This window comes from Pongo pygmaeus, chromosome 17 (genome assembly GCF_028885625.2).
Source record: "Pongo pygmaeus isolate AG05252 chromosome 17, NHGRI_mPonPyg2-v2.0_pri, whole genome shotgun sequence".
NCBI classification, from domain to species: Eukaryota; Metazoa; Chordata; class Mammalia; order Primates; family Hominidae; genus Pongo; species Pongo pygmaeus.
The window spans coordinates 37,251,662-37,274,428 of record NC_072390.2 but is presented as its reverse complement, the minus strand read 5'-3'; the positions used below and the strand labels follow the sequence as shown (position 1 = coordinate 37,274,428).

General features: G+C 38.0%; 1 long non-coding RNA gene, 1 other non-coding gene and 1 pseudogene across 3 annotated transcripts in view; all 3 read left to right on the top strand.

Moving 5' to 3' along the window:
* Nucleotides 1-22,767, top strand: part of LOC134738433 (uncharacterized) — a 211,704-nt gene that overhangs the window by 28,787 nt on the left and 160,150 nt on the right. The gene's annotated exons all lie outside the window — the stretch shown is intronic.
* Nucleotides 715-6,923, top strand: LOC129018765 (ubiquitin-conjugating enzyme E2 C-like; annotated as a pseudogene).
* Nucleotides 2,974-3,076, top strand: LOC129019220 (small nucleolar RNA U13). Its single transcript, XR_008495562.1, has one exon. It is a non-coding gene; the product is annotated as a small nucleolar RNA U13 (small nucleolar RNA).

Genomic DNA, 22,767 nt, shown 5'->3' with positions numbered 1-22,767 from the left:
TAATAAAAATATACATAAAAAATTGAAATACCATAAAGCTATAGCTAAATCATGGCTCTAGGTTAACTACGAACCCCTTCAACAGCAACAGCGTATTTTAAAACCCTTTGTCCTGGTTCTAATCAGAGTTCTTGACTTTTTGGCCTTCTGTGGTGTCACTGGCCAGTGTTCTTCTGTGTCTCAAGTTGGTTCATTCTGAATGGGTCACTTTCTTTTTTTTTTTTTTGAGACAAGAGTCTCACTCTGTTGCCTAGGCTGGAGTGCAGTGGCACGATTTTGGCTCACTGCAACCTCCGCCCTCCAAGTTCAAGCAATTCTCCTGCCTCAGCCTCCCGAGTAGCTGGGATTACAGGTGCCTGCCACTGTGCCTGGCTAACTTTTTGTATTTTTAGTAGAGATGGGGTTTCACAATCTTGGTCAGGCTGGTCTTGAACTCCTGACCTCATGATCCACCTGCCTTGGCCTCCCAAAGTGCTGGGATTATAGGTGTGAGCCACCGCGCCTGGCCCTGAATGGGTCACTTTCTTTAAGCTGATATATAAAATCTAGAAAGTTCTCAGTCTGTCTTGGAAGTTGATAAATTACAGATTTTTAGGGAGGCTTCTTCATAATAATAACTAGCATTTCAGAAGTTTGCCACTTTGACGTACTTTTTTTTGAGACAGAGTCTCACTCTGTCACCCAGGCTGGAGTGCAATGGCACAATCTTGGCTCACTGCAACCTCCACCTCCCAGGTTCAAGCGATTCTCGTGTCTTGGCCTCCTGAGCAGGTGGGACTACAGGCGTGTACCACCACACCTGGCTAACTTTTACATTTTTAGTAAAGATGGGGTTTCTCCATATTGGCCAGGCTGTTCTCGAACTCCTCAAGTGACCTGCCTGCCTCAGCCTCCCAAAGTGCTGAGATTACAGGTGTGAGCCACTATGCTCAGCTGAATTACTTTTTATATAGTGATGTGGTTTGGCTGTGTCCTCACCCAAATCTCATCTTGAATTGTAACTCCCATAATTCCCATGTGTCATGGGAGGAACCCGGTGGGAGGTGATTGAATTATGGGTGCGGGTCTTTTGTGCACTGTTCTCGTGATAGTGAATGAGTCTCATGAGATCTGATGGTTTTTAAAAAAGGGAGTTGCCCTGCACAAGCTCTCTCTTTGCCTGCTGCCATCCGTGTAAGATGTGACTTGCTCCTCCTTGCTTTTCACCTTCCACCATGATTGTGAGGCCTCCCCAACCTCGTGGAACTGTAAGTCCAATAAACCTCCTTCTTGGGTATGTCTTTATCAGTAGCATGAAAATGGACTAATACATATAGTAACTCATTTAATTCTCACAAAGCATTGAGGTAAGTATTATTTAGAGATGAAGAAATAGTTACAGAGATTGGCAGCCTAGTTCTAGAAATCATGTGTTTTAACCATTACATTATACTGCCTTAGAGATGAACTAGATTTTGTCCTTATATTGATATTATATTATTTTAGCTACTTTTGTGACAAGTATAAACTTGTTATTGTTGAAGTAATTACCTTTTAAGTTCCCTCCAATAATGTACCTTCTCTTCTCTGCCACTCGTGGGAAGAAAGGGTCTTACAGTCAACTCCCCTTAAAAAAAAAAGTCTCCCCCAGCTGCTCAGAAGTCATTTATTCTGTATTAGTATTTTCCAAATGTATTTGACCTCAAAACACTCTTTTATAGCATACTTATTAACCCCTACCTAATAGTGAGTGAAGTATTCTATGTGACACTAGTTTGGAAAAATGAGGCAGTACTTTTATTCATTGTATTGTTGTGGTATAAATGTCCCCCTTGGAATAGCAGCCCAGATTAAAACTTCTAATAACTGTCTGGTTTTGCTATTTATTTATGATGTCCTTTCATATGTATATTATATAAATCCTAGTTAAAATTATTTTAATCACAAATGAAACTAACATGAGCTACTTTAACCAACAACAAAAAAGGGAGATTTATTTTGAGGCTATAAAGTTATCCCAAGAGGAATATAGGGATGTGGGTATTTCAAAAGCAGGGAGTCAGTCTGGCCAAATGAGGAATTAGAACCAGAAAATAGCCTCATAACTCTCATTCTGTCTCTCTAGGGTCACTTGGTCTTTCATTTCTGCATCTATCTGCAAGTCTACTTCATCTTTCTTTGCAGTTCCAAGTGTCAGCTAAAATATCCTAGTGCTTTGAGATTTAGATAATATTGGCATGAACCATATTTCATACCTTGTGGGGCTCATGTGGCTTCTGTGAGATTTCTACAAATTTCTGAATGAGAGGGCAGGGAGATAAGGGGGTGGAGTGCCAGGTTGATATTCTCATGGTCACCTCTGGCTGTGGGTTTCTGTTTCCGTATGTAATAGATTTTGTTGAAGGTTTGGGGGTTTATATCATAGGAATATAATCAGGATTGCCTGTTGGGGATACTTTCAGACACTCCTGAGAAAATTCTTTTGGCCCTTTGTCCAAAAAGTCCCTACACTTCAAATTTTCTTACTGACTTCCTTCTCCTTCTTTCCCCTTCTTTCCTGGAGACAGAAAAAACAGTTTTTTTCTGGTGCTATCCAGAGTAGTTTTACCATCTGCTGTGTTTCTGAGGCTTCTGACACCTATTCCCTCAGGGTCTTACATTCTATCCCAAGCATCTCAAACAAGGATATGTCCCTTTATGGTTGTGTTAGTTTGCTAGGGCTAAGTAGCAAATTTATTTTCTCACAGTTCTGGAGGTTAAAAGTCTGCGATTAGGTTATCAGCAGGGTTGTCTTCTTCTGAGGGCCGTGAAGGAAGGATCTGTTCCAGGCTTCTTCTTGGTTTGTAGATGGAAATGATCTCCCTGCCCCTTCACATTGTCTTCCCCCTGTATGTGTGTGTGTCCACATTTCCACATCTTAGTAAGGACACTGGTCACATTGGATTAGGGCCCATCCTAATGACTTCACTTTAATTACCTCTGTAAAGAACCTAGGTTCTTTTGTGTTTCATAAAGTAATGATTGTGTTTTCACATTATTGTGTGAGGTGTGCCTCCCTCAGACCTTGATACCAGTCTGCACATTACCTGACATGAAAAAGTTTAAAAAATGACCCTATCTCTAAATTCAGTTACATTCTGAGGTACTAAGGGCTAGGACTTCTACATAAGAATTTTGGGGCAGGGACGTAATTCAGCCCATAGCGCTGGTAGTTTTTGTTAAGATAATACATATTTGCCCATGTTACTTTTGCTTCACAGTGTTTATGGTGGGGGGGGGGGGACGTTCTCCCTGAAGCAAATTAGTTTAAGCAAGCAGCCTTAGCTGATTAGAATTGGGTCTCAATTCCACATCTCCAGGAGGAAGAATCAGATTAACAGTGGTTAGATTATGTATCCACTTCAGAACACTCACTTTTGGCCAGGGATCAGGTTTTCTCATACAGTAAGGCTGATGGGATCCATCCTTGTTGACTAGAAACAGTTTTCAGTGAAATGAGACAATTAGGAGCTGGCTAGTCCACTTAAGCATTTCATCTACCATTAAAAAAAAAAGTAGGCAATTGCAGTCATGTTCTCTGAGTTCCTGTCTCCCTGCCAGTGCTGCCTGGATGCCTGCCAAAGCTGCAACACAGCTGCCACCAGCATTGCTGCCCATAAAGGAGCAGAGTGCAGCAGTGGGTACGGCAGGATACAGCAAGAGCTGAAGACCCTTGTGATCTCTGGCAACAAAGGAATTTCTGCCTTACCTGCATCAGACAACCTTTTGAAATCAGTAGGACCATCCCTGAAGCAGCTGGCACAGAAGACCTGAGATATAAGGTTTCCCTGGAGTTCCCCTGTGGCTACCCATACAACATGCCCTTGGTTAAGTTCCTCACGCCTTGCTTCTATCTCAACGTGGACGCCCGGTGTTAACACCTGTCTGGACATCCTGAAGGACAAGTGGTCTGCCCTGTATGATGTCAAGAACACCCTGCACTCCATCCACAGCCTGCTAGTAGAACTCAACATCAATAGCCTTTTGAACACACATGCTGCTGAGCTCTAGAAAAACTCCACAGCTTTTAAGAAATATCTGCAAGAAATCTACTCAAAGCAGGTCTCCAGGAAGGAGCCCTAACTCGGGCTGCCCAACTTCTCCTTGTGTTGTCTCTTCATTTTTCCCTTATATGGTCTGTCCTTGCTTGATTTCTGTATAGGACTCTGTATCTTGAGCTGTGGTGTTATTTTTGTTTTGTTTCTGTTTTTTATTTTTTATTTTATTTTTGAGACAGGGTCTTGCTGTAACAGGCTGGAGTGCAATGGCATGATCACGGCTCACTGTAGCCTCGATCTCCTAGACTTAATCAATCTTGCCACCTCAGCCTCCTGAGCAGCTGGAACCACAGGTATAAGCCACAGTGCCAGGCTAATTTTTATTTTTATTTTTTGTAGATATGGGGTCTCCCTGTGTTATCCAGGCTGTCCTGGAACTCCAGGGATCAAGAGATTCTCCTACCTTGTCCTCCCAAAGTGCTGGGATTACAGGCATGAGCCACGACATTTCGCCTATTTCTGTTTTTAAAATTAAGTTTCTGATTGAGCTCTTGTGATGTATATTAAATAAATACATTTTGCTTATTTTTGTAAAAAGAAATTGTAAATTAAAATTTATTTAGAATAGAAAAGAAAAGAGCACTGTGGTATATTTTCTAATTTTAGTGGCTAAAACCAATTTCAATAGTAGAATATACTCTTAAGAATGTATACTTAGAAAAGAATGTATTACTTAGAAAATGCTATGATTGATCAAAACTTAAAAGAAAAATAACTTGAAATGGTTATTTTATATCTGTATTTAATGATGAAGTAATTGGTATACTTAAACTTCTAATATGAAGCCATACAACTACAAAGCAAGATGAACTTATGGTTAAATATGCAACTTGCTTTGTCTGAAATTACCCAAGTACGATACAGGTGCTAATGAATTCTCCAACTTGAGAAGACATGCAGTGAAAATTGCATCACTCTTTGGTTCTGTGTGCTGCTGTAAGCAGTGATTTTTTTTTTCCTACCTATAGTTTTTTTCTTTAAGTTACTGCCTTGTGCCAAATTAAGAGATATGAATTTGCAAATAGCTTCATTTTATATGCCAGCAGTAATTAGACTCACAAGGAAAAGTAACCTCAGCTACGTTTACAAAAGTTAGTATTTTATATTTCATTCACTGGATACGTGTGTCACTATAACTTATTTTTTTCTGTGACATATTTTAGAGATTTCCTATGTCTGAGTGTCGTGTTCAGTGTCTTTAATGCCAGAGAAGTCATAATTAGCTGGAAACATGGCTGGAGGTCACATTTTCTAAGCAGGAACATGCTATTACTTCTGGCCTGGAAAGCAGTGGCAAACTTTTATATATCTCCCTACCCCACTTTCCCCGCTCAGCATTAGAGTAGTCTTATTAAGAGTTTGAATTTCACAATGAGAAAGACCTCAGTTAAAATCCCAGTTCGACCATGTACTAATTGTAAGATCTTAGGTAAGTTACTGGGCTTCTGAGTGTAGTTTCTTTATCTGTAAAAAGGAATGATAAAAAGGAATGATAAGATTATTACAAGGATTAAACGGGATAATATTTGCAATATGCTTAGCAAGAGCTTGACACATAGTAAGTGTTTTAAAAGTAGTAACAATAACTAAAATAATATTAATCATAATTTTCAAGGCCAGGTCTGGGGAAACAAAGTTGCATGGGCCATGGTCCTTATTTTCAAGAAACTCAGACCAACGGAGTATGTGACTCAAAAAGCATCACTGTAGAGGGGTAGGAGTATTATGGAGATGTTGGTTAAAGGGTACAAAATTTCAGTTAGACAAGAGGAATATGTTTTATTTTACCTCATGGTGATTATCATATGATCTATTTTACCTCATGGTGATTATCATTAATAACGATAGATTGGATACTTGAAAATTGCTGAGAGTAGATTTTAAGTGTTCTCATGACCAAAAAATGGTATGTGAAGTAAATGGCTTGATTTAACCATTACACAATATGTACATACGTCAAAACATCATGTTATACACCAAAAATACATATAATGTTTATCAATTTAAAATAGTATCACTGTAAATGTATCATTATATTGGAAATGTACTTGGTACTGGATAGTTGGTTCTTGGTATTTCCATGAAATGCTGTGTTACTGTTTTTAAAAATTACCTATAAAAAATTTTTTTCTTAACTTTGTATTTTAAGAACTTTATACCTAGAACAAAGTATTGTAAATGACTCATTAGAACTGTAGGTATTGGCATTCTCTGTCCTGGTCTTAGTTCTGTTTCAGCCCCACAGCTTTTGGGCTCTTTCTTAGGTACCAAGAAGACAGCCAAGTGGGCATGATATCCAAATGATGGGCCATATTCACCCTAGAAGATGAGTTTTGGTCAAGATGGGAGGTTGAGAGGAAGGACCAGAATATGAGATGCAAACTCAGGAAATCTATCCAGAATTGAGGCAAAGAAAAACAGGATCAAGTCATTCAGTTGGTACCCAAGGCCAGGATTCCTCCAGGCACCTGTACCTTGGAAAAGAGGGACCAGAGAAACTTCAGGAACTCAAGAGATCTGGGTAGGAGCTCAAGCCAGGAGCCTGACATTTGCAAGAGCAGTATCTAACCAGGGGGTAGGGTAGAGTGAGAGAGGTGGAGAGAACTGTACTTTCAGTGTTCTAAGTGGGCTCTAAACCTTTTTTGATTGCTGATCTTTATTTATTTATTTATTCATATATTATACACGTACACAATTATATCTTAGTTCAATGAATAATAAAGTTCATTGTTACTGATAATTGCAATTTTTTCAAATAGTTTAAAAAATAATTTTAAATTATTTTGATTAGCTTCTTTCCAGACTTGATTATATTGTTACTGTTTTTAAATAAAGATGGGGCTGATGGAGATTGTTCTATTTTCTTGTTTGGTATTGTGTGTGCATTGTTCCATTATCTTCAATTTGCCTTTTCTTTGGCTTTTAAAGCCATTGTGTGAGAGTGAATTTAGTAATCCATAAGTGCACTTAATTGGGCACATATAGGTAGAAATATATTGCCATACACTGAAACTCAGTGAAAATTTAAGATATCTTATTTACTCTTTCTATTTGAAAACACCTGCTCTTCCCTCTGGTTTCTTCGCATGTCATGTGGAACATGTATCTTTTCCTAATATTCATAGGATAAACAGTCACAATATAATCCTTCTATTTTCCTGAACTGATAACAGAAGAAGCTGGGAGAAGTTAAGAATGTACTACTTTGTTTCTTATAAGAAAGAAAAGAGAGACAGATTGATGTATAGAGCTGCAGAGAAGAGGAGAAAAGTGGAGGTTAAAGAGATGTGGGCAATTACTAGAGGTGGCAAGTTTTGGGATAAAGATATAAAATGAGATCTTTTGAGGAAGTTTTACTATTTGAAATTGAAGTAACCTATCCTCCATACCTTTTATTCTGGTTACGTATTTTTGACTAAATAAAAATGCTGCATCCTTTTAAACTCTGAATGACAGAGTGCAGCAGTATACACTAAAAATGTCTTTTCTTGCTTCTTCCTTATCTAAATCCTGCCATGCTCAAGATCCGCCTTTTCCAGGTAACCTATACCAGACTCCAGGCTGTATTTTCTACAAATGCCAGCAACAGTATCTCCCATCCTGAATGCTTTTTTATACAGTAACCTTGGCACTCTTTCCGTCCCTGAAAAGGCTATACAGATGCAGATAAGTACATAAAAGGATCACTAGCCATTAGCAAAGTGGAAATTAAAAATACAATAAGATATTTTTAAGATAATTATTATAACAACAGCTAAAATTTAAAAATTATGATACCACCAAATACTGGTGAAAATGCGCAGAAACTGGATCTTTCATACATTGCTGATGGGAATATAAAATAGTACAGCTACCGTGGAAAATGGTTTGGCAGTTTCTTAAAAAACTAAACACACTTTGGAGTTTGAGACCAGCCTGGCCAACATGGTAAAACCATGTCTCTACTAAAAATACAAAAATTAGCTGGGCATGGTGGTGCACACCTCTAATCCCAGCTACTCAGGAGGCTGAGGCAGGAGAATTCCTTGAACCCGGGAGGTGGAGGTTGCACTGAGCCGAGATCACGCCACTGCACTCCAGCCTGGGTGACAAAGACTCCCTCTTGGAAAACAAACAAACAAAACAAAACAAAAAGCTAAACATAACATATGATCCAGCATTGTACTCCTTGGTATTTACCCAAAGGGGTTGAAAACTTGTGTTCGTACAAAAATCCTTACACAGATGTTTATGGCAGCCTAATTTATAATAGCTCCAAACCAGAAACATTAAAATGTTCTACAGTAAGTGAATAATGATGCGAGCAGTGAATACTACAGGGAATACTACTTAATAAAAAGGAATGAACTGTTGATACACAAAATCATTTAGATGGCTCTCATTATGCTAAGTGGAAAACACCAATCTCAAAAGGTCACATGTTGTATAATTTTGTTTATATAATGTTCTCGAAATTACAAAATTATAGAGGTGGAGAACAAATTAGTGTTTGCCAGGGGTTTAGGATGGGGAGGTGGTGTGATTGTAAAGGGGTAGCATGAGGGAGATCTTTGTGGTGATAGTTCTGTATCTTAATTTTAGTGGTGGTGAGTGATAAAATGGCACAGAAAAATGACAATGTCAATTTCCTGGTTTTAAGTAACTATAAGTACTAGGATGTATCTATTGGGGAAGCTAGCAGGTACATGAAAACTTCTTGTACTATCTTTGCAATTTCATTTGAATCTTTAATTATTTCCACATACAAAGTTAAAAAACTACAAGAGATTGAAAACTTCTTGTACTATCTTTGCAATTTCGTTTGAATCTTTAATTATTTCCACATACAAAGTTAAACAAGAGATTAAATTTAGATTAGACCCTCATCAGCCTTTGTCTCCACTCCTTCCCTGCTCCTGGAAAAAGCAGCAGAAGGGCATGGGCAGGGCACACCAAAAATATGTTATAATTTCTCTTGTGAGTTTTTTTTGACCCCAGTATTAAGTAGAATTTTGTTATTTAATTTCCAGATATTTGTAGATTTTCTAGATATCTTATGATTAATTTCTAATTTAATTCCATTGTATAACATCTTAAACTTTTTAACTTTTTTTTTTAAATAATACTTTAAGTTCTGGGGTACATGTGCAGAACATGCAGTTTTGTAACATAGGTATACACATGCCATGGTGATTTGCTGCATCAACCCGTCACCTACATTAGGTAATTCTCTTAATGCTATTCCTCCCCTAGCCTCCCACCCCCCGACAGGCCCCAGTGTATAATGTTCCCCTCTTTGTGTCCATGTGTTCTCATTGTTCAACTCCCACTTATGAGTGAGAACATGAGGTATTTGGTTTTCTGTTCTTGTGATAGTTTGCTGAGAATGGTGGTTTCCAGCTTCATCCATGTCCCTGCAAAGGACATGAACTCATCCTTTTTATGGCTGCATAGTATTCCACGGTGTGTATGTGCCACATTTTCTTTATCCAGTCTGTCATTGATCAACATTTGGGTTGGTTCCAAGTCTTTGCTATTGTGAATAGTGCCACAGTAAACATACGTGTGCATGTGTCTTTATAGTAGAATGATTTATAATCCTTTGGGTATATACACAGTAATGGGATTGCTGAGTCAAATGGTGTTGCTAGTTCTAGATCCTTGAGGAATTGCCACACTGTCTTCCATAATGGTTGAACTAATTTACACTCCCACCAATGGTGTAAAAGCGATTCTGTTTCTTCACATCCTCTCCAGCATCTGTTGTTTCCTGACTTTTTAATGATTGCCATTCTAACTGGTGTGAGATGGTATCTCATTGTGGTTTTGATTTGCATTTCTCTAATGACAAGTGATGATGGGCATTTTTTCATATCTTTGTTGGCTGCATAAATGTCTTCTTTTGAGAAGTGTCTGTTCATATCCTTTGCCCGCTTTTTGATGGAGTTGTTTTTTTCTTGTAAATGTGTTTAAGTTCTTTATAGATTCTGGATATTAGCCCTTTGTCAGATGGATAGATTGCAAAAATTTTCTCCCATTCTGTAGGTTACGTGTTCCCTCTGATGATAGTTTCTTTTACTGTGCAGAAGCTCTTTAGTTTAATTAGATCCCATTTGTCAATTTTGGCTTTTGTTTCCATTGCTTTTGGTGTTTTAGACATGAAGTCCTTGCCCATGCCTATGTCCTGAATGGTATTGCCCAGGTTTTCTTCTAGGATTTTTATGGTTTTAGGTCTTATGTTTAAGTCTTTAATCCATCTTGAGTTAATTTTTGTGTAAGATGTAAGGAAGGGGTCCAGTTTCAGTTTTCTGCATATGGCTAGCCAGTTTTCCCAACACCATTTATTAAATAAGGGATCTTTCCCCCATTGCTTGTTTGTGTCAGGTTTGTCTAAGATCTGATGGTTGTAGATGTGTGGTGTTAATTTCTGAGGTTTCTGTTCTGTTCCATTGGTCTATATATCTGTTTTGATACTAGTACCATGCTGTTTTGGTTACTGTAGCCTTGTAGTATAGTTTGAAGTCAGGCAGCATGATGCCTCCAGCTTTGTTCTTTTTGCTTAGGATTGTCTTGGCTATGTGGGCTCTTTTTCAGTTCCATATTAAGTTTAAAGTAGAAACTTTTTAACTTTATTGAGAATGTGTAGCTTAGTATATTGAGTATTTTACCTTAGTGAATTTACTATGTACGTTTGAGTAGAATGCACATTCTTCAGTTGTTGGCTGAGTGTTTTATAAATATTAATTAGGTAAATATGATTGATCATTTATTTCCTTGCTGACTTTTTTGCCTAATTGTTATCAGTTAATGAGATAGAGCTATTACAATCTCTAATATTATTTGTAGATTTGCCTATTAATATTCCTTCCTGTATTTCTATTAATATTTGCCTAATGAATTTTGATGTTCTTCTTAAGTACATACATATTTATTTTATTTTTTGAGACAAGGCATCACTCTGTTGCCCAAGCTGGAGTGCAGTGGCATGATCATAGCTCACTGTAACCTCAAATTCCTGGGCGTTAAGTGATCCTCCTGAGTAGCTATGACTACAGGTGTGTGCCACCATGCCTGGCTAATTTTTAAATTTTTGTAGAGATGTGGTCTCACTGTGTTGCCCAGGCTGCTCTTGAACTCCTTGAATCAAGTAATCCTCTCGTCTTAGCTTCCCAAAGTGCTGGTATTACAGGCATGGGCTACCATGTCCAGTCTACATAGATATTTAGATTGTTAGGTCTTCCTGATGAATTGTTCTCTTTATCATTGTGAAATTTCCTGCTGTATCCTTTGTAATATTCTTCATCTTGAATCCTACTTTGTCTAATATTAATATTGTCATACCAGTTCCCATTTTCATGATGTTTATTTTTCCGTTCTTTTACTTTCAGTCACTTTGTGTCATATACTTTTTATCTCTGCTCTTCACAGTGTATAATTTCTATTGACCTGCCTTCACATTCACTGACTCTTTCAGTTGCCATTTCCAAAATGCTATTATGCTCATTTACTGAATTTTTCATTTCAGTTATTATATACTTTTCAGTTTAGGACCTCCATTTAATTCATTTAAAAAAATAATAGCCTTACAGGAAATATTTAATGTAATGTAATTCACTCATTTAACATGTACAATTCAATGACTTTTAGTATATTTACAGATATATACAAGCACAACCACGTTCATTTTTAGAACATTTTCATCACATCAGAAAGAAACCCTTTCGTTATCACCCCTAATTTTTTTCCCCAATCCCTAGGCAACACTAATCTACTTTCCATCTCTATAGATTTACCTATTCTGGACATTTAATACAAATTAAATCATATAATATGTGATCTTTTGTGTCTGGCTTTTTTTCACTTAGCAAAATGTTTTCAAGGTTCATTGATGTAGTATGCATCTGAACTTCATTCTTTTATATTGCCAAATAATATTTAATTAGATAGATATGCCACATTTTGTTTATCCATTTGTCTGTTGATGGACATTGGGTTGTTTCTATCCTTAACTATAATAAATAATACTGCTATAAACATTTGCATTCAAGTTTTTGTGTGGACATATATTTTTATTTCTCCAAGATAGATACCTAGGAGTGAAATTACTAAATTATATGATAACTCTATGTTTAACTGATTGAGTAACTGCTAGACTGTTTTCGAAAGTGGCTACACCATTTTACATTTCCACCAGCAGTGTATACAGATTCCGATTTCTCCAGTTGTTATCTGACATTTTTACTTTAGCCATCCTAGTGAGTGTGAAGAAGTATCTCATCGTGGTTTTGATTTGCATTTCCCTGATGGCTAATGATGTGGAGTATCTTCATGTATATATATTGGCCATTTGGTTTAGATGTCCTATTTTGAATATTTTGCTTTTCTTGACTATAGGCCACATTTTCTTATTTGTTCCTTGACTCAGGGTCTTATAAAGATAAAAATTCAGTTATTGGCTGGTCTGTGTTGTCAGCTAGAGCTCTGGGTCCTCTTCCAAGTTCATGTGCTTGTGGCAGAATTCAGTTCCCTGTGGTTGTATGACTGAAATCACCATTTCCTTGCTGCCTGTTATTAGGGACCACTCTCAGCTCCTAGAGTTTCTTGCCACATAGCCCTCTCCATTTTAAAGCTAGTAATGGGGAACATTTTATGCATTAAATCTCCCTCATGCTTTGACTCTCTGGCTTGTTCTGGCCCACCTGGATAACTTCCTTATCTACAGTCAACTGATTTAGGATATCTACAAAATTCCTTTTCAGGAGTACCTAAATTTGTGTTTGACTGCATAACTGGACAAAGGTGTGTGTACACTAGGGACTGGAAATGTTAGGGCCATCTTCAAATTCTGCTTATGACAATTAGTGTAGCTCCACCAGCTTTTAATTTTGTTAGTGACAGCCTAGTGTATTTTTTTCTATGATAGTAACTTTTCTGTGCTCTCAGGTTTAAATGTCTTCTTAACAGCAGATTAACAGCTGGATTTTTTAAATTATACTTTAAGTTCTAGGGTACATGTGCACAATGTGCAGGTTTGTTACATATGTATACATGCACCATGTTGGTGTGCTGCACCCATTAACTCGTCATTTACATTAGGTATATCTCCTAATGCTATCCCTCTCCACTCCCCCCACCCCACGACAGGCCCCGGTGTGTGATGTTCCCCTTCCTGTGTCCAAGTGTTCTCATTGTTCAATTCCCACCTATGAGTGAGAACATGTGGTGTTTGGTTTTTTGTCCTTGGCGATAGTTTGCTGAGAATGATGGTTTCCAGCTTCATCCATGTCCCTACAAAGGACATGAACTCATCATTTTTTATGGCTGCATAGTATTCCATGGTGTGTAATGTGCCACATTTTCTTAATCCAGTCTATCATTATGGACATTTGGGTTGGTTCCAAGTCTTTGCTATTGTGAATAGTGCTGCAATAAACATACGTGTGCACGTGTCTTTATAGCAGCATGATTTATAATCCTTTGAGTATACACCCAGTAATGGGATTGCTGGGTTAAATGGTATTTTTAATTCTAGATCCTTGAGGAAACGCCACACTGTCATCCACAATGGTTGAACTAGTTTACAGTCCCACCAACAGTGTCAAAGTGTTCCTGTTTCTCTACATCCGCTCCAGCACCTTTTGTTTCCTGACTTTAATGATCGCCATTCTAACTGGTGTGAGATGGTATCTCATTGTGGTTTTGATTTGCGTTTCTCTGATGGCCAGTGATGATGAGCATTTTTTCATGTGTCTGTTGGCTGCATAAGTGTCTTCTTTTGAGAAGTGTCTGTTCATATCCTTCGCCGACTTTTTGATGGGGTTGTTTGTTTTTTTCTTGTAAATTTGTTTGAGTTCATTGTAGATTCTGGATATTAGCCCTTTGTCAGATGAGTAGATTGCAAAAATTTTCTCCCATTCTGTAGGTTGCCTGTTCACTCTGATGGTAGTTTCTTTTGCTGTGCAGAAGCTCTTTAGTTTAATTAGATCCCATTTGTCAATTTTGGCTTTTGTTGCCATTGCTTTTGGTGTTTTAGACATGAAGTCCTTGCCCATGCCTATGTCCTGAATGGTACTGCCTAGGTTTTCTTCTAGGGTTTTTATGGTTTTAGGTCTAACATTTAAGTCTTTAATCCATCTTGAATTAATTTTTGTATAAGGTGTAAGAAAGGGATCCAGTTTTGGCTTTCTACATATGGCTAGCCAGTTTTCCCAGCACCATTTATTAAATAGGGAATCCTTTCCCCATTTCTTGTTTTTGTCAGGTTTGTCAAAGATCAGATGGTTGTAGATGTGTCATATTATTTCTGGGGGCTCTGTTCTGTTCCATTGATCTATATCTCTGTTTTGGTACCAGTACCATGCTGTTTTGGTTACTGTAGACTTGTAGTATAGTTTGAAGTCAGGTAGCGTGATGCCTCCAGCTTTGTTCTTTGGCTTAGGATTGTCTTGGCAATGCAGGCCGTTTTTTGGTTCCATATGAACTTTAAAGTAGTTTTTTCCAATTCTGTGAAGAAAGTCATTGGTAGCTTGATGGGGATGGCATTGAATCTATAAATTACCTTGGGCAGTATGGCCATTTTCATGATATTGATTCTTCCTATCCATGAGCATGGAATGTTCTTCCATTTGTTTGTGTCCTCTTTTATTTCCTTGAGCAGTGGTTTGTAGTTCTCCTTGAAGAGTTCCTTCATGTCCCTTGTAAGTTGGATTCCTAGGTATTTTATTCCTTTGAAGCAATTATGAATGGGAGTTCACTCATGATTTGGCTCTCTGTCTGCTATTGTTGTATAAGAATGCTTGTGATTTTTGCACATTGATTTTGTATCCTGAGACTTTGCTGAAGTTGCTTATCAGCTTAAGGAAATTTTGGGCTGAGATGATGGGGTTTTCTAAATATACAATCATGTCATCTGTAAACTGGGACAATTTGACTTCCTCTTTTCCTAATTGAATACCCTTTATTTCTTTGTCTTGCGCCTGATTGCCCTGGCCAGAACTTCCAACACTATGTTGAATAGGAGTGGTGAGAGAGGGCATCCCTGTCTTGTGCCAGTTTTCAAAGGGAATGCTTCCAGTTTTTGCCCATTCAGTATGATGTTGGCTGTGGGTTTGTCATAAATAGCCCTTATTATTTTGAGATACGTCCCATCAATACCTAATTTTTTGAGAGTTTTTAGCATGAAGGGCTGTTGAATTTTGTCAAAGGCCTTTTCTGCATCTATTGAGATAATCATGTGGTTTTTGTTGTTGGTTCTGTTTATATGCTGGATTACGTTTATTGATTTGTGTATGTTGAACCAGACTTGCATCCCAGGAATGAAGCCCACTTGATCATGGTGGATAAGCTTTTTGATGTGCTGCTGGATTCTGTTTGCCAGTATTTTATTGAGGATTTTTGCATCGATGTTCATCAGGGATATTGGTCTAAAATTCTCATTTTTTGTTGTTTCTCTGTCAGGCTTTGGTATCAGGATAATGCTGGCCTCATAAAATGAGTTAGGGAGGATTCCCTCTTTTTCTATTGATTGGAATAGTTTCAGAAAGAATGGTACCAGCTCCTCCTTGTACCTCTGGTAGAATTCGGCTGTGAATCCGTCTGCCTGGCCTTTTTTTGGTTGGTAGGGTATTAATTATTGCCTCAATTTCAGAGCCTGTTATTGGTCTATTCAGAGATTCAACTTCTTCCTGGTTTAGTCTTAGGAGGGTGTATGTGTTCAGGAATTTATCGATTTCTTCTAGATTTTCTAGTTTATTTGTGTAGAGGTGTTTATAGTATTCTCTGATGGTAGTTTGTATTTCTGTGGGATGGGTGGTGATATCCCCTTTAACATTTTTTCTCATTGTGTATATTTGATTCTTCTTTCTTTTCTTCTTTATTAGTCTTGCTAGCAGTCTATTAATTTTGTTGATCTTCTCAAAAAACCAGCTCCTGGATTCATTGAGTTTTTGAAGGGTTTTTTGTGTCTCTATCTCCTTCAGTTCTGCTCTGATCTTAGTTATTTCTTGCCGTCTGCTAGCTTTTGAATGTGTTTGCTCTTGCTTCTCTAGTTCTTTTAATTGTGATGTTAGGGTGTCAGTTTTAGATCTTTCCTGCTTTCTCTTGTGGGCATTTAGTGCTTGTAAATTTCCCTCTACACACTGCTGTAAATATGTCCCAGAGATTCTGGTATGTTGTGTCTTTGTTCTCATTGGTTTCAAAGAACATCTTTATTTCTGCCCTCATTTTGTTATGTACCCAGTAGTCATTCAGGGGCAGGTTGTTCAGTTTCCATGTAGTTGAGTGGTTTTGAGTGAGTTTCTTAATCCTGAGTTCTAATTTGATTGCACTGTGGTCTGAGAGACAGTTTGTTAAAATTTCTATTCTTTTACATTTGCTGAGGAGTGCTTTACTTCCAACTGTGTGGTCAATTTTGGAATAAGTGCAGTGTGGTGCTGGGAAGAATGTATATTCTGTTGACTTGGGGTGGAGAGTTCTGTAGATGTCTATTAGGTCCACTTGGTACAGAGCTGAGTTCAATTCCTTGATATCCTTGTTAACTTTCTGTCTCATTGATCTGTCTAATGTTGACAGTGGGGTGTTAAAGTCTCCCATTATTATTGTGTGAGAGTCTAAGTGTAGTTCTCTAAGGACTTGTGTTATGAATCTGGGTGCTCCTGTATTGGGTGCATATATATTTAAGATAGTTAGCTCTTCTTGTTGAATTGATCCCTTTACCATTATGTAATGACCTTCTTTGTCTCTTTTGATCTTTGTTGGTTTAAAGCCTATTTTATCAGAGACTAGGATTGCAACCCCTGCCTTTTTGTGTCTTCCGTTTGCTTGGTAGATCTTCCTGCATCCCTTTATTTTGAGCCTATTTGTGTCTCTGCATGTGAGATGGGTCTCCTGAATACAGCACACTAATGGGTCTTGACTCTTTATCCAATTTGCCAGTCTGTGTCTTTTAATTGGAGCATTTAGCCCATTTACATTTACGATTAATATTGTTATGTGTGAATTTGATCCTGTCATTATGATGTTAGCTGGTTATTTTGCTCATTAGTTGATGCAGTTTCTTCCTAGCCTCGATGGTCTTTACAATTTGTCATGTTTTTGCAGTGGCTGGTACCAGTTGTTCCTTTCCATGTTTAGTGCTTCCTTCAGGAGCTCTTTTAGGGCAGGCCTGGTGGTGACAAAATCTCTCAGCATTTGCTTGTCTGTAAAAGATTTTATTTCTCCTTCACTTATGAAGCTTAGTTTGGCTGGATATGAAATTCTGGGTTCAAAATTCTTTTCTTTAGGAATGTTGAATATTGGCCCCCACTGTCTTCTGGCTTGTAGAGTTTCTGCCAAGAGATCCACTGTTAGTCTGATGGGCTTCCCTTTGTGGGTAACCCGACCTTTGTCTCTGGCTGCCCGTAACATTTTTTCCTTCATTTCAACTTTGGTGAATCTGACAATTATGTGTCTTGGAGTTGCTCTTCTCGAGGAGTATCTTTGTGGGTTTCTCTGTATTTCCTGAATTTGAATGTTAGCCTGCCTTGCTAGATTGGGGAAGTTCTCCTGGATGATATCCTGAAGAGTGTTTTCCAACTTGGTTCCATTCTCCCTGTCACTTTCAGGTACACCAATCAGACGTAGATTTGGTCTTTTCATATAGTCCCATATTTCTTGGAGGCTTTGTTCATTTCTTTTTATTCTTTTTTCTCTAAACTTCTCTTCTTACTTCATTTCATTCATTTGATCTTCCATCACTGATACGCTTTCTTCCAGTTGATCGAATCAGCTACTGAAGCTTGTGCATTCATCACGTAGTTCTCATGCCGTGTTTTTCAGCTCCATCAGGTCCTTTAAGGACTTCTCTACATTGGTTATTCTAATTAGCCATTCGTCTAATCTTTTTTCAAGGTTTTTAGCTTCTTTGCGATGGGTTTGGACTTCCTCCTTTAGCTTGGAGAAGTTTGATCTTCTGAAGCCTTCTTCTCTCAACCCATCAAAATCATTCTCCATCCTGCTTTGTTCCGTTGCTGGTGAGGAGCTGCATTCCTTTGGAGGGGGAGAGGCACTCTGATTTTTAGAATTTTCAGCTTTTCTGCTCTGTTTTTTCCCCATCTTTGTGGTTTTATCTGCCTTTTGTCTTTGATGATGGTGACGTACAGATGGGGTTTTGGTGTGGATGTCCTTTCTGTTTGTTAGTTTTCCTTCTAACAGTCAGGACCCTCAGCTGCAGGTCTGTTGGAGTTTGCTGGAGTCCACTCCAGACCCTGTTTGCCTGGGTATTAGGAGTGGAGGCTGCAGAACAGTGAATATTGCTGAACGGCAAATGTTGCTGCCTGATCGTTCCTCTGGAAGCTTCGTCTCAGAGGGGTACCCGGCCGTGTGAGGTGTCAATCTGCCTCTACTGGAGGGTGCCTCCCAGTTAGGCTACTCAGGGGTTAGGGACCCACTTGAGGGGGCAGTCTGTCTGTTCTCAGATCTCAAACTCCGTGCTGGGAGAACCACTACTCACTTCAAAGCTGTCAGACAGGGACATTTAAGTCTGCAGAGGTTTCTGCTGCCTTTTGTTTGGCTGTGCCCTGCCCACAGAGGTGGAGTCTACAGAGGCAGGCAGGCCTCCTTGAGCTGCGGTGGGCTCCACCCAGTTTGAGCTTCCTGGCTGCTTTGTTTACCTACTCAAGCCTCGGCAATGTTGGGCGCCCCTCCCCCACCCTCACTGCTGCTTTGCAGATTGATCTCAGACTGCTGTGCTAGCAATGAGTGAGGCTCCGTGGGTGTGGGACCCTCTGAGCCAGGCGCGGGATATAATCTCCTGTTGTGCCGTTTGCTAAGACCATTGGAAAAGCACAGTATTAGAGTGGGAGTGACCCGATTTTCCAGGTGCTGTCCGTCACCACTTCCCTTGGCTAGGAAAGGGAATTCCCTGACCCCTTGCACTTCCCAAGTGAGGTGATGCCTTGCCCTACTTCGGCTCACGCTCGGTGGGCTGCACCCGCTGGCCTGCCCCCACTGTCCGACACTCCCCAGTGAGATGAACCCGGTACCTCAGTTGGAAATGCAGAAATCACGCGTCTTCTGCCTCGCTCATGCTGGGAGCTGTAGACTGGAGCTGTTCTTATTCGGCCATCTTGGAACCCAACAGCTGGATTTAAGAAAGTAACAATTTTGTAGTCTCCAGTGTGTATCTGGTGAGTTTACGCCACTTAGTGATTACTGACATATTTAGAATTATTTTTATCATCTTTTGTGCTTCCATTTATTCTGTTTTTTTTTTCTCTGTATCTACCACTTCTCTCCCCCTCTACTGGTTTGATAGTTACATATTCTGTAATTTCAGTGGCTTTCTTAAAATTATTTTATTAACAAGTCTAAAGTTAATATATCTGTCCTCCAGACAAATAAGACAGGAACCTTAAAATTATGTTAATTCCAATTGTCTCACTTTAATCTTAGAGAAAAAATGGATTGCTTATACATGAATGATAGTCTGCTGACAGATTTCTCATTGGCATCAGCAGAGTACAGCAAATAAACATCTTCTAACAGTTGAGGTAAATGAACTGTCTGCTTAAGAGTCAATAACCAATGAAAATATCATTCAAGGGCAAAACTCACAGATCTTCCCAAGAGAACACTAAGTGATATACTTCAGTCACAAGAAAACAATGCAGAAGAGTGGGATGTAAGTAACAATGTTTATCAGAGACTGGTAAATATACTGATACATTTTTATAAACATGAACTACAAAAAGTAATACTAAGAATAATTCTGTGGGATAGTTTTGCATTTTTTTTTACAGATGGAGAAAAGAAGAGTGGAGAAGTGAATTATCAAACTTGTATGAGGTCACACAGCTAAAGACTACAGCTAGGAGAATGTCCTCTAGCTCAGAAATGATGTGAGACTCAAAAAGCAATTCTAACAATCTGCATTTATTCTTTTAGCTCATTTGTGACCCAGAGAGTTTTAATGTCTGTGAGTTCTAGAATGTATAAGAAAAATTTACTCAGGCACTATCCTTTGAATTAGAACATGGAACAACAAGGTCCTATAAATTGTGATAATTTATCTTATTTGAAATCCCAGTTATGCAGAGTGATTTTTCAGTCACTAGCATAATTACAGAAACTTTGAGAAATATTAAGTAATTGGTGGTGATATGACCATGTTCAGAAACTAAAGGCCAAAAGAGAAGCCAAATTGAATAAACAGAATTGTCTTAGTAAATAGCAAAATGTAGAGTTCCTCTGTATTTGGAGGTAAATTCTAAACAATAAAACACATGTGATGTTTTGTTTTTTAAAAGGATCACCTGATTTGTTCTTAAACCAGGCTTACAAGCTACAATATAATCTTTTAAAATTATAGGTAATTACAAAAAGGCACATTAAACTTCAGTTAATCACAGTTGTTTCAAAACTATGTCCCTTCTCTTAACAAAGCAGTAACTCAGCCAAAACTTGGATAAACTGGCATTTCCTTAGATCACATGTTTCATTCCTAAACACAATGCCCCTTGTGTTTCTTTCAGGTGTCCATACTTTCTCTGAAAAATAGATCTCCCCTTCCAAAGCTTGAGCATTATCTGCTCTTTGTTTGAAAATAAATGCATTGTTCATGTGGGGACTAGTAATGCAGGTGTTTTACCTCTCTTTTCCCAGTCAGGCTGATTCTTAAGCCTTTTATGAAATCAGTTCAGTTTAGTCAAATCTCTGACATCCACTTTTTATTGCCATTTCCCTTTATGGCTATAATATCAGCCCTAAATACAAGATCATCTTTTATTCCATTATGTTTACCTCTTTGTTCTACAACAGTTATCTTAGAAGATGTTTACATTTTTAGTTAATATCTCAAGTCTTGCCAACATTCTGCTTTCTTCTCACTTCTTGAAGATTAACTCTGGGGCAAGGCCAAAGTTCAGATCAAGCATTAATATTTCAAGTTGCTTTCATTTTTCCTAAACTCCTTAAGGTACCCAGATTTGCTCCTGTCACTGGAAAGCACTGTCTAAAAGCTTTGCATGAAATGAAACTCCCTGAGGTGTGACGAAACTGAATAAAGCCATGGAAGCATGTATTGAAGCAACTCTTCCTGAGTGAGGCATGAGAAACACTGACATTCTTAACACAGCAAGGATTGGTGTTGGGTGTCAGGTAACTGATTGTGTCTTCTGAAATACAGAGTTTCAACCCCTCATTTTATTTCCAAACAATCACTTTTATGTTACTCTCTAGAGAATGAGGAGGGTCGGATCTCAGATCATGGGGCATGCTATAGCTGAGAATGGAAAAAGGGGAGCAGAATTACTTAAAGACTTCATCTCTTCAATGCAGAGGATAGTAATTGATATTACTTATCAAAGTATCTCTTTTCTAGCTATGCAACATGAAGTTTCAAGCAATTTATTATTGTCATTGATGTCTCAATTGTGTACATAATCCCCTTTTCCTGTCATTTATGATACTAAAATATATGTTAGTAAAATATAGTACATATTTTAGGTTTTTATCGTATTGTTTTCATGGCTAAGAGGTTTAACAATTTCATCTTTTATTATAAATGTTAGGTTTATATGAAAATAGTGAATAATCAGTAAATAATCTAGCTTCTTTTTCTAATTGCAGTGTTTTTCTTAATATAACAATGTACTGAAAGCTTTGTTGATTAAAAGTGGAATGTAGCACATTCATAGTGTATATTATTGCTTCTTTGTCCAATTTGCCAAATGTAACTAATGTGAACTTATTCATAAAACACACTATGCCGTTATGAGTGGCTGCAGAGTTCCTTTACAATATTGCAGCTTCATTTTAAAAACAAGTACACATTTCTTCAGTTGTCCAAAAAACATTCTGTAGGAATTAGAAATCAATTTCAAAATGGATTTTATTTTATATGTTAAGATTGATAATTCTACAGAAAAATTTAAACCAGAGTTTGGTATTCATATTTTACACTGGCAATACTCTGTAACACTGGGTGCTGTAGTTCATATGGACAATAAGATGGAACTCAGCATTATGTGAATATATTAAGGAGATTTAATTACAAGGAGGTACATGACCCTGGCCTCAAGGAAAGTGTTAACCAAGACATTTGAGTGTTTAGAGATTTTGATATCAATGGCTGAAATGAATTTGTAAAGCATAATTATAATATGGAACCTCCACTCAAGCATAATCTCACCTTTCTTCAGTTATTCTTAAGCATAGGTCACTTATTTATGCTTGAGTCAGCTGATTTCAAAACTCCTATTTCATACCCCCTTGGGACAGCTAAAGAAAGCTTTCTTCACTGCATATATGGGAAATAGCACTCTGAAACCCCTTGCTTGAAATGGAGAAAGGGAAAAAAAAACCCTCCATATTTCCAGCATTTTGAAGTTCAAATTTGCAAACACAATGTATCCAAAATTTCTAAAGTTTTAGTTAAGCTGCAAATACACTAGGTAAATTGATTTAACAAATATTTTTTTCTTTTTCAACTTTATTGAGGAATAATTTGTGCGTAATAAACTGCATGTATTTAAAGTGTACAATTTGATGAGTTCTGACAAATTGTATGCACCTGTCTACAATCAGAATACAGAACATGTCCATCACCCCACAAAGATTCCTTGTGCTCCTTTACAGTTCCTCCCTTTTTCTATACTCTATCCTCACTTCCACTGATCTGCTTTTTAAATTTTTATTTTGTTTTAATTTTAGAGACAGAGTCTTGCTCTGGCTGTCA